Raw genomic sequence first — 17,574 nt, forward strand, 5'->3', positions numbered from 1 at the left:
CATTCCTCAGCTAAATGTCCCTTCTTCCCACATGCCCAGCACGGTCCCCTAAGTTCTCCTTCTCGTGGTGGAGCAGCTGCTGATAGGCACCTTGGCTGGGGGCAGTTTGCTGCCAAGTGGCCTGCCTGGCCACACTCAAGGCATGCCATCACACTGGTTATTGCAGTGTGGACTGCTGCTTGGATGGGAGCAAGGTGTTCCTCTTTTGCAACGTGTCTGATCATGGCAGCTATGTTGGACCCCTGCGGCAGTGACCTTAAAATGTCTTTGGTGGCTGAGTTGCATTGCTGGCGTAGGCACTCTGCCAGCACAGGACCCTTCGCCTCTGGGGGTAAGGCAGAGGAATCTAATGCGGCCTGAAGTTTGTCCACAAACTGAGTGAAGCTCTCACTCTCACCCTGTTTTATGAGAGACCACGGAGATGGTTTGGCTACCACTTTAGAAGCGTCACGGATGGCTTCTCGGGCAGCATGGGTTGTTGTCATGACCTCATGGGCCCGCAAGCCCTCAGCCTGTTGTTGGGGGGTGATCATAGTGGGGTCTGTGCCCATTAGCCTCTGTATGCTGGAGCCGTGCAGTGGATGGTCTGCCCCTGTTACCAAGGCTAGCTGTTTGAGGCAATTATCCTCCCATTCTTGTTTAAAAACGATCATCCCTGCACCATTAAATATCATTCTACACGTCTGCTTAATGTCAAAGGGAAGCATATCGTCCCCACCAAAAATGCTGTCAATGAGTGTGCAAACCATGGCAGAATTAATTCCCTTATCCGCAATCGCTTTAGCAATTGCCTGCACATCTTTCGGATTGACCGGTGAATAGGTCCTTTGGTTTCCGCCTGCCCCCCCCACACGGACAGGGAACACTAGTTTAGCTGAAGGGTTGTACTTGGCGCAGGCTATCTTTATTTTTCGCCAATCTGTAAGCGGGGTCTGGTCTTTCCCTGATGACCCCTTCACCCGTGCGGGAGCGCTGTGACTGGAGACCTTATGTGCTGCTCCTCTCCCTCTGTTAAGGCTAGAATCCGAATCGGAGCTCCCCGACTCCCTCTCAGACTCATCCTGGCTCGAGTCTGAGTCGGAGTCGGATGTGGAATGGCCGAGCACTTCCGGGCTGCTCTGCCTTTTTCTCGGGCTCCGACCCCGCCCCCACCTGCGGGGGGCGGACCGTTCCCTCCGCCTGGGGTCTCCCCGCCTCCTGCTGGGGGAGGTCCTTGCCTTATGTGGGCTTAATTTGAATAAAGCGCTCTGATTGGTCTCACCCCCCCACCGCGGGGAACGCCTCCCCTCCCTGCTCGCCCACGCATGCGATGTTAAGCAGGCTGACTCCATTTCCGCCCTTTTCCCCCTCTTCTCTTCCGCCCTGACCATGAGGTCGGCCGCCATCTTCGAGCCCCTACGGCGGCGGAGAGATTGTATCGATCCGGGCAGTTTCTGACCATCCCGCCGCTTCCCACGCCTCCTCCGCCAGCCCCCCCCAAAAACACTGCGCCCGTTGCTTTGCCTCCTGCGTCGGGTCGGCAGTCAGCGGGGGGGGGACGGGTAGAGGGGCCGCGGTTTTGTCGAGGGGCTCCGAGGGGGGGCTGGGATCTGGCGGGCTCCGCGGGGGGGTTGGGGAGTCTCCCGGGGGTTCTGGGCTGGGGCTCGGGGGGAGGTGGGACGCGCCTAGCCCCTGCACATCCCCATCTGCAATCTGATCACTTTCCCGGGTGGTCTGTGTCGCTGCCCCCACCCCTAGCTGCAGAGTAGCTATTAAGCAGCTTCTGGCAGCTTTCCAGGTTTCTTGCTCTTCTCGAGCTTTTTGCAGAGCCCGGATGACTCTGCCCCACGATTTTAGGGCTTTCCCTGAGCCTGAACACATGGTATCCTCGGCCAGGGTTTTCGTACAATTATCCCACACCTCCGTGTGTAAAATATCCCCGGGGCTCTCTATAGCCCCCAGCTTAATCAATCTCGACAATGCGAGAGTCGTATCTTTAAGCTTACAATCAATTCCCCATTATGTGCACACTTCACTTACGACCTTTGCTATAGCTTCCATGATTCGAGGGCGTCCCCTCCGCTGTAATCGGACCTGCCGCTACAGCCGCCGTCCTCTGTCCAGGCGATCCCCGTTCCCCGGGCACTGGTTCGATCCCGGGTTTTTGGCACCACTTGTCGCCTTCTGATGCAAGGCGAGGTGACCTGGTTCTGAGGAAATGGCACGGCGACCCAAACTCTCCAGGGTCACTCGGGCCAAGAACACACACAGACACCAGTATGGTGGACGGTTCAAGACCTTTATTGTCCCATCTCGTCGGGTTTTATACTGGGAAAGTTTTTTCCCTACGTCAGGGGGTCTTACTTTACTGTAATTGGTTAGTAAGGAGTAGAAAGTTACTAATGTTAGGGGGGACTACATTCTTGGGTGATCCTTTATCACTAGGCGTTAGGGGCAGAGGAATTCTACTGCCTTCCGTAACATCGCAAGATTTTCCGAGCGCCTGACCCTATCTACTACAGGCTTTCCACGTTTCTTGCTCCTGCCGTGTTTTCCGTAGAGCCCACACGACTCTCCCCCATAATTTGAGATTCCGTCCCGAGCCTGAGGATATGGCCTCCTCGGCTAGGGCCTTGGTACACCTATACCACATTTCTGTGTGGAGAATATCCACTGGCTGCCCAATAACCTCAATCCGCAGTAGCCTCGATACTACGAGGGCAAAATCCTCTGGCTTGCAGTCAATACCCCACTACCTGTGAACCTGAAAAATGACCTTCGCGAGGGCCTCGATTCCTCTCGCTGGTCCAGGAGTATCCTCCCCGCTGAGCTGGGCCAGCCGCTGCAGCTGTCTTTCACCTGACCAGGCAATCCCCGTCCGCCGGGCAAAGTCCCAGGTTTTGGCCCCACTTTGTTGCCTCCACTTGAGGCGTGACGACCTGATTCGGGAATGGCACAGCGACAATGCCCCTGCCGCTCGGGCCACGTACTCGCAGACACCAATGTGGTGGACGGCAAATGGCATTTATTAACGGTTACACGGGGTTATATATAACAGGGGTTAAGGGCCAACAAAATGGGGGGGCTAAGTAACTTTAACAGTAAAGGGGAGGGGTTCTGTCTACCTGTAACATCGCGAGATCTTCCGATCAGTCCCTAATCTCCCACATTTGCAGTTTAAGAGGGCATCATTTATTCAGGCCTGAGGTCTAGCAAGGGATAACTCCTACCATTATGTGAACATGTAATTCTACCAATGTCACTAAATGTGTATTACAATTTATCCATTACCGTAAAACCCACCCCAAGCTCCCAGATTTAGTCCTTTTTTCTATCACTGCATTCTTGAGCCAGATGTCTTCTTGTCTTCCAACCATTCCTGCTGGGAAGGCAGCCCCTGCATGCCTTGTTCCTGTGCTAAAAGCTCACAGGCACAGTAAAAATTAATTAACCCTTTTGATAATGAGCCAAAGGCTTTGTGTGGGCAGTCAGAGGCAGGCAGGAGGTAGAGCTGTCAGCAAAGGAAGGGCCCAGCCAGGTGGGGCAGCCGGGGGATGCCGACAGCCTGCAGGGACAGAGGCACAGGGCAGGGACTCTGTGGGACAGCCTGGGCTGCACAGGGCACAGGGATGGGCAGCAGCTGCAAGACAGCCCTGCCAGAGCCAACTTGGGCAGCACTTTGGCCATGGCTGCTGGCCCTGGGGCCAGGAGGGGACAAGCGCCCCTTGCAGGCCTGGGGCCTCATTGCCTCCTTGTCCCTGCTCAGCAGCCTGGCAGACGCCGCCCCATGCTCCTGCCCTTGGCATTGCCCATTCCCACATGCCAGTCCCCATCCTGGGAAGAGCCCTGAGCAAGGAGGGAGGGACAGGACCTGCCTGGCCAGGGGCTGGGGCTCAGGCCTTGGCCCTTTGCATTCCTCAAACACATCCAGGTTTGCTCAGCACCAGAGACATCTTTCCCTTGCTTGTCCCCACCAGATATCACTGCCTCCAGTGTTCTGCTCTGCCTGGAGAACTTCCTCAGTTGTGTCCCTCAGTGGGACCCATTAAAACTTGTAGAAACTTTGGAGTTTAAATTTAATTTTTAGTTCCTGAGAAGTTCTTTGAACACTCTCTGGGACTGAGTCTTACGTAAACAGCAGCAAAGCCCTGAGAGGGTCATTAAAGTCCTTGTGCTGTGTCTGCGCTGCTGAGCTGGGCTGGGCTTCTGCCACAGGAGATCTTGGAAACCAAGAAGAACACAAAAAGTCATTTCTCCTGATGAGCAGCTTTTCTCTCAGTCCAGCAGGGCTGAGGGCACTGCTTGCAGGTACCTGAGAGCAGTGAAGCAGAGAGAGACTTAAAGGAACTGGAAAGACAATTTTAAGCTCATTCATGGAGAAATCTTCCCAGTTTTTGACACAGTCAGTTTCTGGCTGCAGGGATCTCCTAAAGCTGGAGATGGCAGGACTGATGTGACTGTAAGAATGGCTCTGCTGCCCTTTCTGCTTTGGGGGAGGATGTGCTGCAGAGTGGGGTTGCCCTGGGCACCGTCAGAGGGACAGGGCAGGACGGCTCCTGTTGCCAGGGACGGCTGCAGGGGGTGAAGCTGGGGCTGCAGCCAGGTCTGCCCAGGGCTGTCCTGCAGAGCAGCTCCTGCAGCCCTCAGGGCTCTTGGCCAGCCCAGGGCATGTGCCACCTGCCAGGGGTAGCTCTCAGCCTGCCTGGCAGCTCCCCATGGACGCTGCAGGGGAGCTGTGGGTGCACGGAGGGACTCCTGCCAGGGCAGGTCCTGCTGCTGTGAAGAGGGTGCTGTGTGGGCCAGGGCTGCTCAGAGCTCCAGCTCATGCCCAGCTCATTCCTGAGGGGACTTTTCATGGGGTCATTCAGGGCAGGGGTTTCCTGCTTGTGTCTCTGCTTTCATGAATCTGTGCTCCCACTTTTCCCTGCTCAGCTTGGTGGCAATGGAAACTCAGCTGTGCAGGGCAGAGCAGAGGCTGAGGGTCTTCAGCCATCACCCTGAGTTTTCCTGGGAACCTCAGCAAGAGCTCACACCTGCCCAGCCTCCAGCAGCACCACCTTTCCATGGTGCGCAGGCTGGGGGAGCTGTTCTTTAATCCCTGCAGGGCTGAGCAGCTGCAGGGCAGGGCTGGCCCAGGGGCTGGGCTAGGCTCTGGCAGCTCTGGCAGGGAAGGAGCCCGGGGCCACAGGAGCAGCTGGGGCTGGGACAGCTCCAGCAGCAGAGCCGTGGGCAGGGAGGGAGGGAGGGAGTGCTGAGGGCAGCCCTGCTGCAGGGCAGATGTGGCATCTGCTGGGCTTGCCCTGCAGGGCAGACACTACCCTGAGTGGTAGTGTCTGCCCTGCTGTCCCCTCGCAGCCAGCACAACCCTCAGCCCGGGGGCTCAGGGCCCTCAGTCGCTCCTGGGCTGGCAGAGGAGCCCCAGAGATGAAGGGCATCTCTGTGGCCATGTGCCCATTCCCTGCTGACCAGGGCCTGAGGGCCACTGTCCTGCCCTGCTGCTGCCTGGCAGGGGCTGGGCAGGGCTGGCCAGGGAATGGCTTTTCCTCAGGCCCAGCTCTCTCTCTCTCCTTGCCTTGCCCAGATGCTGCTGGCATTGCAGAGGGGCTCTCTGCAATGGCAGTTCCAGCTGCAGGGCCAGGCCCAGCCCTTGGGCTCCTCCTGTGCAGGCTGAGCACAGCAATGGGGTGTCCCAGCTCCCTGTGCCTGGGGAGCTCTGGGCAGGGCAGCCTGGGACCCTGGCAATGAGCCCACTCTCCTCAAGCAGTGCCATGGACAGGACCCTTGGTGTGTCCTCAGGATGCCATCCAAGCTGTCAGCTGCCTCCAGGGGACACTGGGGGACAGGAGTGTCCTTGGCCAGAGTGGGGCTGGGACTCTGAGAAAGGCTAAACCAGTTTGCTCTGCTGTGGGTCCCTCTGCTCTCAGTTGTGTCAGGCTGATTTCCAGGGGAAGATAGGGACTGCCCTGGATTGCAGAAAAGGGCAGCTGGGGACAGACAGAGTGACAGAGCAGCTCCCCTAGCCCTTCACTGAGTTCCAGCCACTGCTCTTGCCTTGCACAGCTGTCTCTGCTCTCCCTGGGCACAGCAGGAAACCCTCTCAAACTGCCTTTGGCCATCACCCTCCCTTAGTCCTGGGACAGGAGATGCTGCTGAGCTCCTCAGCCTCAGGAGCTGTTTGAGCTGATGGAATCTTGTCGGGAGTTTAGTTCAAGCATGGCTTAAAGAAAAAGGCCACGAAGCCATGCAACTGAGAGAAAAGTAACAGGTAGCTGTGAAGCAGTTTCAAAGCAGTTTCCAGCCTGACTTCTATAAACAATTAGTCTCTCTCAGGCATCATTGTATAAACAATAAAGTTCTCAGGCAGTCTTCCCATAACAAAGGTAACATCCTCTCTGGGAAAAGATGGCACCCTGGGAACAGTTATGGAAGTTTTGGGAACCGTTCGTATCACAGTGAGAACACTGGATTTGTTTGATGTAAACAATCAACGGTATTGTAAAACAAAAGGAGTGGTTAGAGTTTTCTCTGTTAGCCTATCGTAAACCTGGATTTTGGAATATGCATGAAGTTAATTAACACTGTTATTTAAAGTGACTGATCGATCAATAAAGTTGGAGTTCGATGCATTATAGGATGGTCGTTCTCCCCCTCACTTCAACAAATTGGTGACACCCGGACGTGATAGCGGACACCACGACGATCGCGGCCATCACGGGGATTGCGAACACCAAAGGATAAGTGAGGAATGGTTCAGGCTCCGAAGCAGCGGGAGCGGCAATAAGTGCGAAATTAAAGCGGAGGAAAAAAGGAAACCGCCGATACGCGCCGTGCCCTGGCGACCATATAGATGACACCAGCTGAGATGTGAGGCATAAATATGGGAAAACGCTGCTAGGTGAAAGTGCGCACTTAAAAAGAGGTATGGAAAGACAAGCCGCATATGAACTTTTTATTATGTTTTTGCAAAAAAGGCAAATTAAGGGAATAGACTTAAGGAAGGAATTGCAAGGTCTTTTGGCTTATGGTCTGGAACGGGGAATCTTTGTGAATCCCCACACAGTTTACGAGTTAACGGAATTGCGTGAATTCGGTGATTTATTGTCAGAGGCTGCTTTAGAGAGTGGTAAAACTGCCAAGAAGCTAAGCAGGCCATGGCGAGTGATATATGATGCACTATTTTACTATCTCTCTGAGTGCAAGACAGTGGCAGCAGCTCGTGGCGCTTCCGAGTCTGTGCTACTCCGAACTCGGCACGGGCGCTCCGCCATGGGGAGCAGCCGCGGTGAGCGACCGCCTAAAATGCTGCACTATAGCGGCGGGAGCGGAGGCAGCGGCGGGGAGAGCGGAGCCGCCGCCGCGGAAGCCGGGGCGCGCCACCCCGGGAGAGAGCGAAGCCGCCGCGGGGGGAGCCACGGGTGCAGCGGTGCCTGCAGCGGAGTCAGCCTGCCGGCGAGTAAACAAAGAGCCCAGCGCAGGGGGGGGTTTTCGCCCGCTCCGACACACGCACCGCGGGACTGGAGCGCTTTTTGCAGCGGGAGCGTTTCTCCTTCCCCCCACAGCCGGCAAAAGCTTCAGTTTAAGACCTAACAGCCTAATGGATGTAACTTTTGTCAACAAAAGGAAAAGATCCCTGTTGAAATTAAGAAACAAGTGATGGTAAACAAGGAAAGTTAAAGGCACTTTAGTTCTTCCTGGCAGAGACTGAAACAGGAATCAGCGTACTGTATGCATGGGTCAAATTTCGGCCGGTTTGGCTCGGCATTGGTATGCTGTCTTGAAATCACCTGTATTGGCAGAGACTTTAACATCAGAAGCCCAGATGGCTCAGTCAGTGGAACATCAGACTCTAGAATTATATTTTGAAAAGTTTAAAAATGTTAAGATATGTTAGACTGATTGTATGAGTGAGATGTTGTGAGTGTGCTTTTTGATATAGAAATGCTATAGCAAACACGTGAACAAAGTTATTTTAGCTTAATATTTTAGAATCAGGCCTGTAAGTAAGTTATAGTAAATGCTATATTTTATGTCTATAGTAAGTTTTATCTGTTATTAAGTAGTTTAAGTTAAATTAAATGCTAAATACTATTAAGGTTAAGTTTGTTAAGTTTATTTTCTGTTAAGTTTCGAGGTCTGTTAAGGTTAAATCATATTAGGTTTAAGATAAGTTAGATTCTGTTAAGTTTGATCTTACATTATTTACAAATAAGTCTAAAATCAGTTAAATTTTGTTATAGTTTTGTTAGAATTAAGAGATTTTACATGTAAGTTCTGTTGATTTAAAATTCTATTAAGTTTAAGTAAAGATAAGTTTAAGTAATGTTAAGTTCTATTAAGTTTAAATATTTTAAGTATTTTAAGTATAAGTGCTATTAAGTTTAAGTGATGTTAGATAGATTTATGCTTTTACGATAGGTGTTTGTTTTATGACTTGTGTTCAAAGTGTTGTTGTGAACATCAGAGAAACCTTGCTAGCTGAAAATACTATTTAGTTATTAGAATTGCCTATTCTTATGTTGCAAAGAGTGTAGCACAGTTAGCCCATAGAATTTTGAAGCCAGTTAAGTTCTATTAATTTGAAAATAAGTCTGCTAAGTTAAGTATTTTAAGTGCTTCAAGTGCATACTACTTTCTCACCACTCCAAATCAACAAAGGACTGAGAATCGCCCAGCTGATGCCATTTCAGCCAAATGACTAAAGGATTACAGACTATAAAACTGATTTTGAACATTTTTGAGAAACTCAGGGAAGAGGTGGATGTGAAAATCTCATGGACAGAAAGGATTGTTTTCAGACTTGCCATTCACCTCCTCTCCAGGTTCACATAAATGAAAACAGCTAACAGCTTTCTTTTCTTAGTCCAATTACCACCTACCGTGCAATGCCTGATAAGGCCGGACATTGTGGCTCAGCTGAGGGTGGTTTTAACCCTTTGGGATAAAACGCTGTTGCCGGACGACCGGGGAACTGATTGACATTATTGAATCATTATCATCTTTCCATATAAAAGGACCGGCAAAAGAGAACTGCCTTGAATGTCACAGCCCACATTGTGCTGCTTGGGTTGCACTGTGTTGTGGAGGTTGTGATGAGACCTTTTGGGTGGATCAGTTGTCACTTTTTCGTTTATGGTGTGACACCTGTAATTATAGACATACCTGGGAACATAATTGGGAGTAGGCTCTACCGAACGAATCAGGACTAAACACTGCCTCAGCTTTAGATCTTTATGAATCACATGAGCAGAAAATCTTGGCTTATTATCGGTGGGAGGTACAGTGTATTTTGAAAAGGGTTAAAGGTTAAAAACTGATAAGAAAAAAAAGGTCAAAGTAAAAACAGAAAAATGAGGTTTACTTTTGTTATATTGCTAGGTGTAGTAGTAGCTGAAGAATTAAGGGTAATACAGTTTAATCAACCTAGAGATAATGTATGAATAACACTTGCTAGACAGATTAATCAGTCGTCGCTTTGTCTCAGCATTGCCAGTATCGTCTCCTCAAGAATTCTGCAGTCTTATTAATAATCGTGCCTTATGTATGCACAGTATGGTAAATATTAAATTGCCTAAAGGGTATACTGCCAGTCAGAGTGATGGCTACCGTCAATGCCTGTTAGTTCAATCTCTTAATATTCCTTTGCATTCTCCACCTGAGGAGTTAGAGCTTTTTGGAAGTGCAAATGCTAGCATGACCAGCACTTCCAACAGTGGATGGTTTAGCTTTGATTATTCTAATCCTCAAAAGATGAATCCATATAAACAAACATGGGCTACTCTGGATTCAGCTCTAAAGCCAAACATAGTGTCTAAACAACTCTACAGCCATTTTAAAGGCTCTAGCATCATGACACCTAAGAAATTACCTACAGGAATATTTCTGGTTTGTGGAGATAGAGCCTGGAATGGAATACCAGCCCAACCTCAGGGTGGACCTTGTTATTTAGGCAACTTATCACTATTCCACCCTAATATATTTGTGTTAATGCAATTAAGTCATAAGACAAGCAGGCAAGGGCGCAGCTTACATGACTTGGACTGTAGTCCAGTGGGGGATCCATGGTTCTGGAGTAAATTTAAACAAGTGATGGTTTCAGCTTTCCTACCCTGGGGTGCTGCAAGCAAAGCATTGACTCTAGCAAAACAAATAGGGTGTTGGGCTAAGGGTGAATTAAATAGAACTTCACAGATATTAGATATGTTAACTTCAGATGTACAAAGTGTTAATCACGCTGTTCTACAAAATAGAGCTGCTATAGATTTCTTATTATTAGCTCAAGGCCATGGATGTGAGGAGTTTAAAGGGATGTGTTGCATGAACCTGTCTGATCATTCTGTATCTATTCATGCTAAGTTGAAAGAGCTACGGCTAGGGCTTAACAGCCTTAAGGAAGAAGAAGGATTGGGTATTGATGAGTGCCTTAAAAGTTTAGGATTGGGACCATGGCTAAGAAACCTTGTAAAATATGCTATAGGGATGTTAGGTGTACTCTTATTGCTTTTACTTATATTACCTTGTTTCTGTAGCTGTATCCAAAAGATGGTTAGTAGGATGATAGAGAAGACCTGGCAAACTAACCTCCTTTCTCTTAAAGAAAAAAACGGGGGAAATGTCGGGAGTTTAGTTCAAGCATGGCTTAAAGAAAAAGGCCACGAAGCCATGCAACTGAGAGAAAAGTAACAGGTAGCTGTGAAGCAGTTTCAAAGCAGTTTCCAGCCTGACTTCTATAAACAATTAGTCTCTCTCAGGCATCATTGTATAAACAATAAAGTTCTCAGGCAGTCTTCCCATAACAAAGGTAACATCCTCTCTGGGAAAAGATGGCACCCTGGGAACAGTTATGGAAGTTTTGGGAACCGTTCGTATCACAGTGAGAACACTGGATTTGTTTGATGTAAACAATCAACGGTATTGTAAAACAAAAGGAGTGGTTAGAGTTTTCTCTGTTAGCCTATCGTAAACCTGGATTTTGGAATATGCATGAAGTTAATTAACACTGTTATTTAAAGTGACTGATCGATCAATAAAGTTGGAGTTCGATGCATTATAGGATGGTCGTTCTCCCCCTCACTTCAACAGAATCTAACCCCAGGACTTGCCCCTGTCCCCATTCCATGACCCCACTGCTGCAGAGCAGAGCTGACCCCTTGGTGTCCATGGGGAGAGCCCCTGCTCATCACAGCAATGGGGCCAGATCCCAGCAAAATTCCAGGCACAGGGCTGAAGGAAGAGCTCTGAGAAAAGGAAAACTGGGGGGCACAGAGCAACAGGGGCAGAGCTGGGAGAAAGGGCTTGGACAGAGCTCAGCAAAGTCTGCCCTGACTTGTCACTGTCTCCCCTTTGAACAGCTCCCCATGACCCACTGTCTCTCAGCCGGTATCGGCATTAATTGTTGCAATAAAGGTGGTCTATTGGGATGGCCCCAGATTTGCCCTGTGCGCCTGACCTTGTTGGGGTCATTATCATGCTGTCCATCCCTCCCAAAGAGTACCTCCAATACTGCCATTTCTCTCAGCTGTTGGATCCCATCCTCAAGAGTCTTCCAGCACATTCTATGGTGCTGCTCCTGCATTCTCTCCCTGTGAACAAACCTGTCTCTGACACTTATTAAAAGCCCTGGCTCCCTTACAAAAATCTGATTGATACCTGAGTCCTGGGTCAAGCGTCCCAAATTCCTTGCCTCACCACCATCCAGCTGGACACCTGTACCCATAAGATCCCAGACCCAGAGTAACCAGGTTGTATAAGCCTCACGTCCTGTTGTACAATGTCTGTGTGCAGATTATAGAGACTTTTGTACATCAGGGACTCAGTGATGATCTCAACCATTGGCTCCCCTGTGAGTTGTGAGGGCCCTCCATTCTTATCCTTGTCTGGGTGCTCTGATTTCATCTTAGACCTCCTCGTTTCCATAGGGCAACTGCTGCTGGCTGTGACTGCCTCTGCAGTTCAGCTGGAACCTGGACAGTTGTAACATCTGTGGGTTCCACTGCTGCACCATCAGACTCTCCCTCTTTGAGGCAGGGGGAGGTTTCCTCACCAGCTGGGGAAGTGTATTCCTTCAGCATCTGGCCCATCTCACGTATCTCCTTCATCAGACCCCCCACCCAATCTGGGTGGTTCATTTCTGAGGTGGGCTGTGGGGCAGGGGCAGGCTCTGGAGTGTTGAGGATTTTTTGCAGGTTGAGGAGTTCTTGCTAGACAATGGCCATATTCAGCCGATGCACAATCCAGCCTGCTTGTACTAATGGACAATGAACACATTCACAAACAATGGATAATGGACATATTCAGAAATGGGGTCAGTATATCCTTGAGAAAGATACAAGAAGAGTCATCAGGAATCAGCAAGTTTGTCAGCAAGCTTGGGAGAGTGAGAAAAAAGAGAAAGCAATGGGTGGGCCAGACAACCACAGCATGATGCACGAAAAATGAGATGATCCAATCAGCATTTTAATTTAGATGTGTAAACAGCTAGGATTAACCAATCATGTATTAGCTAGAGAAGCATGGGCAGTAGAAACTTATTATAAATCTAGTCTTTTTAGGGATAATAAATTTGGCTTCACTGGATCATATTGGTCAAGGTGTGATGTCCCTGAACATCCGCACCTCGCAACTGGGCTCCTGGAAGTCTTCATCTATGTCACATTCCGTGGGTTTTTATTTACTCCTTATTTGTCCATCCTGTAGAAAAGGATTGGTGTCAGTGGGAAACTGACATTGCTTGTTTGAAGGGGAGCCCACCCATCCTGCCTGAGGATGATGAACTCCTCTGTTTTAAAGTCTCTTTTTGAGGGTCTCTTCTTGGGTCCTCTACAGGTTGGTTTTTTGTTTCCTCTCCTCCAGGCTGTCCTGGCCTGTGCTGGGAAAAGTCCACTGCAGGGACATCTATGCACCCTGGGATCCCAGGGTCCTGGGCATCTGCATAGGGATGGGCAACATAACAAAGGACTGTCTGGAGGCCTTTGGAAATGGGAATTTATGGACAGGTGGGACTGCTCAATCTGACTGCACCAGGCCCTCACCTCTGGATCTCCTTCCTGCTTGGCAGGGTTCCGTTTCCAGGCAGTGTGGGCAAGGACTGGCACTCACCTGCATGGAAAGGCTTCTGCCTTTTGTCCCTGTAGCTAAACCCAGGGTGAGATTCGTCCTTTAGTGCTCAAAGAAAGGAAAGGAAATCCCAGAAGGGATGTGCTCTGTCTTTGAAACCATTACCAATTGTGAGGAACACCCCTGCTAAAGTAGGATGTGTCCCTGATCAAAGAAGGTCACCCTTCTGACCAAACTGATCCCAGACCAAAGGCCAGGCCTTCTGCTGGGCTCCGGAAGGGGTTCTGCAGGCAATGTGCTCAGGGGAGAGACCTCCACTGGCCTCACTTCTCTCCGGGATAACACATCCCATCCCATCCCATCCCATCCCATCCCATCCCATCCCATCCCATCCCATCCCAAGGGTTCCCAGGATGGCCACAGACAAGAGGAATGGGATCCAGCACACTTAACGACTGCGTCGAATATCAGGTTTAGGACTTTCCCAACCAGATAGTCATGAACCACATATCCTGAACATGGAATAGATATGAAAATAAAATAAAAAAGAAAACCAGGACATTTAACAAGGACCTTTCCCCAAGGAACTCCAGGACTGCACTGAGCAGGTTCTGGGGCAGAACACATCCCACAGCTGGCTCAGGAGCCCCATAGCAGTGCTGGGGGTCCCTGACCCTTGGGCCCACTGAGGCTCTCCTGGGCCAGGGAGCTGCCTCAGCTGCCACAGCACTCAGGCACCACACAGGTGCCTCAGTCCCACCAGAGCACAGCCACCCATGAGAGGGTGAGACTCTTCTGCCACACACCAAGAGTGGAGAGGAACCTCCCAGGCCCTTTCACTGTCCCTTGGCACATTCATTTCAGCCTGACCCTCAAAGCCCTGCTCAGCAACATCCCCCGCTAGAGTAGGATGTGTCCCTGGTTAAAGGAGGTCACCCCTCTGACCAAACTGATCCCAGCCGAAAGGCCAGGCCTTCTCCGGGCCTCTGGAAGGGGTTCTGCAGGCAATGTGTTCAGGGGAGAGATCTCCATTTGCCTCACTTCTCTAAGGGATAACACATCCCATCCCATCCCAAGGGTTCCCAGGATTATTATTGCAACAGCACATCATCAGAAGGGTAAAACTAACCTGTCTCATGATGGTCCAAACCAAGCTCAGATTCCCTATTAGTGGGTGAACAATCCAATGCTTGGTGAATTCTGCTTCACAATGATAGGAAGAGCTGACATCGAAGGATCAAAAAGCGACGTCGCTATGAACGCTTGGCCACCACAAGCCAGTTATCCCTGTGGTAACTTTTTTGACACCTCCTGCTTAAAACCCAAAAAAGCCAGAAGGATCGTGAGGCCCCACTTTCACGGTCTGTATTCGTACTGAAAATCAAGATCAAGCGAGCTTTGGCCCTTCTGCTCCACGGGAGGTTTCCGTCCTCCCTGAGCTCGCCTTAGGACACCTGCGTTACGCTTTGACAGGTGAACCGCCCCAGTCAAACTCCCCACCTGCCGCGGTCCCCGGAGCAGGTCGTGACCGGCACGTGCCAGCCGCTTGGCGCCAGAAGCAAGAGCTCCCCTCGGGGCTCGCCCCCCCCCGCCTCACCAGGTAAGTGAAAAAACGATCAGAGTAGTGGTATTTCACTGACGGCCGGGACGCCGGCGGGCGGGTCGCCCCGCACCGCCGAGCGCGCGCCCGGCTTCCCACTTATTCTACACCTCTCATGTCTCTTCACAGCGCCAGACTAGAGTCAAACTCAACAGGGTCTTCTTTCCCCGCTGATTCCGCCAAGCCCGTTCCCTTGGCTGTGGTTTCGCTGGATAGTAGGTAGGGACAGTGGGAATCTTGTTCATCCATTCATGCGCGTCACTAATTAGATGACGAGGCATTTGGCTATTTAATAAACACATACAAATTGTATATGTTCCTTTTCTGGGTTAAGTAAGGTGGCCCGTCCACCTGAATGACCAAATTGGAATTTATAGCCCAAAATGGGCTAGACGCAGTTATGACGGATGAACCCCTCCCAAACAAAAACCAATTCCACTGTCCAGCGAACCTGTTGAGGGGAGAGGCCTAGTTTATTTACCAAGTATTTACACAGATACAATTGATCTAGCTTTGCTAACGAATATATTTACAATGTCAACGGAGGTGGATGCCAGGGCCCACGCGGTTCTCTCTAGCCTTGTTTTAGAGAGACCAAGGGCAGTCAGCAACTCAGTATTCCTGCCGAACCATTTACCATGGGCTCCCATGGGGAAGCCAACATATTCAATGTCATCAGCATTAGTCACTTGTTGAATTTGTGTATGAAGGCGCTGATATTTTTTGGCCTTCTCCAAGGCGGCCTCAATGAGACATCAGAGTGCTCAGACCTCACAGTCACATTGACCACAACCGCCTTAGAACCTTTGACAAAGATTAAATCCAGTTTAAATAGTTCATTTACATAATCCCTCAGGTGTGGCTCCTCAAAAACTGTCCAACACTCCCTCTTAGCCTCCTCGCTAAGGGTTTCACAGATGGCATTGTGTCTCTTAATCCTGGCATCTTGAGTGATGGCACAGTTTCTGACAATGTGGGCTGCGCTCTCAAATCTAGCTCCACAATGTCTACATGATTGAGCAACATTCTCTTGTTTACCCCTAGCTAGGAATTCTCTTGTTGGGTAGACATTCGCTCTGAGTTGTAGGGCCGTGATTAGTTTACAGTGAGGTATGCCCTTAAACTGCCTTATCCAGGCATTACTGATCTCATCATTCTCGAAATGCTCAATCCTATGGCCCCAGATGGGTCCATTTATAAAATTCTCGTTTCCTCCAGTTACAAGGTCTTGGGTAACAAATCTTAGGGATGGGTGCTTCCCATTCCAGCCAGGCTCCATCATCGCCCCCCAACTCTACCAATGGTAAAGGCTCCCAAATTGATGGGATGGACTCTTGTGTCCCCCCCGCTTTCAACCACAATTTTTCAAATAACCGTTCCAGATGTACTTCCTTTAGATACTTCACAAGAGTCTCATCAAAAGACTGGGCTAATCTATGGAGTCTTCGCGCCTGAATACTTGGAATGAGCGCCACCAACTTGATGAGGTCTAAACAGCCATCCTTAAAACTCGAATACAAGATCGCATCACATGTACGTGGGGGAAGATGAAGCCATTCCTTAACCATGTTATGAATTAATTGGTCAAGGGATTCAAGTAGGCCCACCTCACTTAGGTATGGTCAGCCAGATATATCAGTCTCGGGATGGTACAGGTCCTGAGTATATCGACTTTCTGAAGAGGTTTTAAGGGCGAACGACCAATCCGATGAAGCCAATCCATAAGCTTCTCTGATAGTCTAGGATCTGCAAAGCCAGTCCAGGGGTCAACCCATGTGCTGACGTACCTTTCTGAGCTCCCTGGGTCGATCGTGTTAAGGGGGGATCCATTAATCACCCACGTGGGACAATTATTGATAGTATACGAGTCCCTTGTAGGCTTGATGTAAAAGCCATGACATTTTCCCCCCTGCGTACTGAGGCCAGTTAGATTGCAAAAGGCCTCCAAAATTTTGATGTTATGACACATGCCTTCCCAAGAGTCACTCAGCAGCACCAAGTCATCAGCAAATGCCATGGCCATAAATTTCCAGTCCCCATGATGGAAAACCTCACCTTCACTCTCGAGTTTATATAGAAGGGGGTCCATCGCTAAAATTGAGCAGCAAAGGTGACATGGGGTCGCCTTGCTTGACACCTGAGCAAATGTATATGGGGTCTGTCCTTTCTCTTCCCATGGAAATGCACATCTTAACATCCCGATACATTTCCCTCACCAACTCTATCATGTGTGGATCCACCCCTCTCTGGACCAGACCCTCAAATACATGCTGATGACAGATGGTGTCAAATGCCTTAGCAATGTCCACGAACACAACCCCCAGATGTTTATGCTCTCACTTAGCTGTTCCACCACAAGCTGTAACAACTTGAGGTTTTCGGCACAACCTGATGCGCAAATAAAACCCCGTTGCCGGGGGTTGATGGGACATACTTTGGACAGCCTCGCAGTAGCGATCCTGGAAAACAGCCTAATCACCACTGAACCAATAGTGATAGGCCTCCAGTTATTGATATCACCAGGCTTCTCTGCATCCGAAGACTTGGGTATCAAGACTGTCCTGCAGTCCAGCAGCGCATCTGGAACAGTACCGGTGATAAGCCAGAGGTTGAACATCTCAGTCAACCGGGAAAACTTTGGGCCTTTTGTAATAATCTGACCCAAAGTGATCCCATCTGGCCCAGGAGCAGAGGTTTTACACATCTCTCTCATGTTCTTATCAATCTCTTTTCCAGTAATTAGGGCCTCGAATTTGGTGTTATCCGCCTCTTTATATGGAGGGAAATTAAGTAGGCCACCAAATATACCAAATGTATCCCACCTTCTTTTAAAGTGATCGTGGAGAACACTTGATGGTAATTGGCACTGAGATGCTTCCGTGCTGTCCAGGATGACGCATTAGGCGCCTTCTATATAACTCATACAGCAGTTGGAACCTCAA

General features: G+C 49.8%; 2 pseudogenes; both read right to left on the reverse strand.

Annotated features, from left to right (window-relative positions):
- Positions 1-17,574, reverse strand: part of LOC131570464 (zinc finger protein 420-like) — a 332,388-nt pseudogene that overhangs the window by 271,822 nt on the left and 42,992 nt on the right.
- Positions 14,132-17,574, reverse strand: part of LOC131570542 (28S ribosomal RNA) — an 8,022-nt pseudogene continuing 4,579 nt past the window's right edge.

Source organism: Ammospiza caudacuta, chromosome 35 (assembly GCF_027887145.1).
Source record: "Ammospiza caudacuta isolate bAmmCau1 chromosome 35, bAmmCau1.pri, whole genome shotgun sequence".
NCBI lineage: Eukaryota > Metazoa > Chordata > Aves > Passeriformes > Passerellidae > Ammospiza > Ammospiza caudacuta.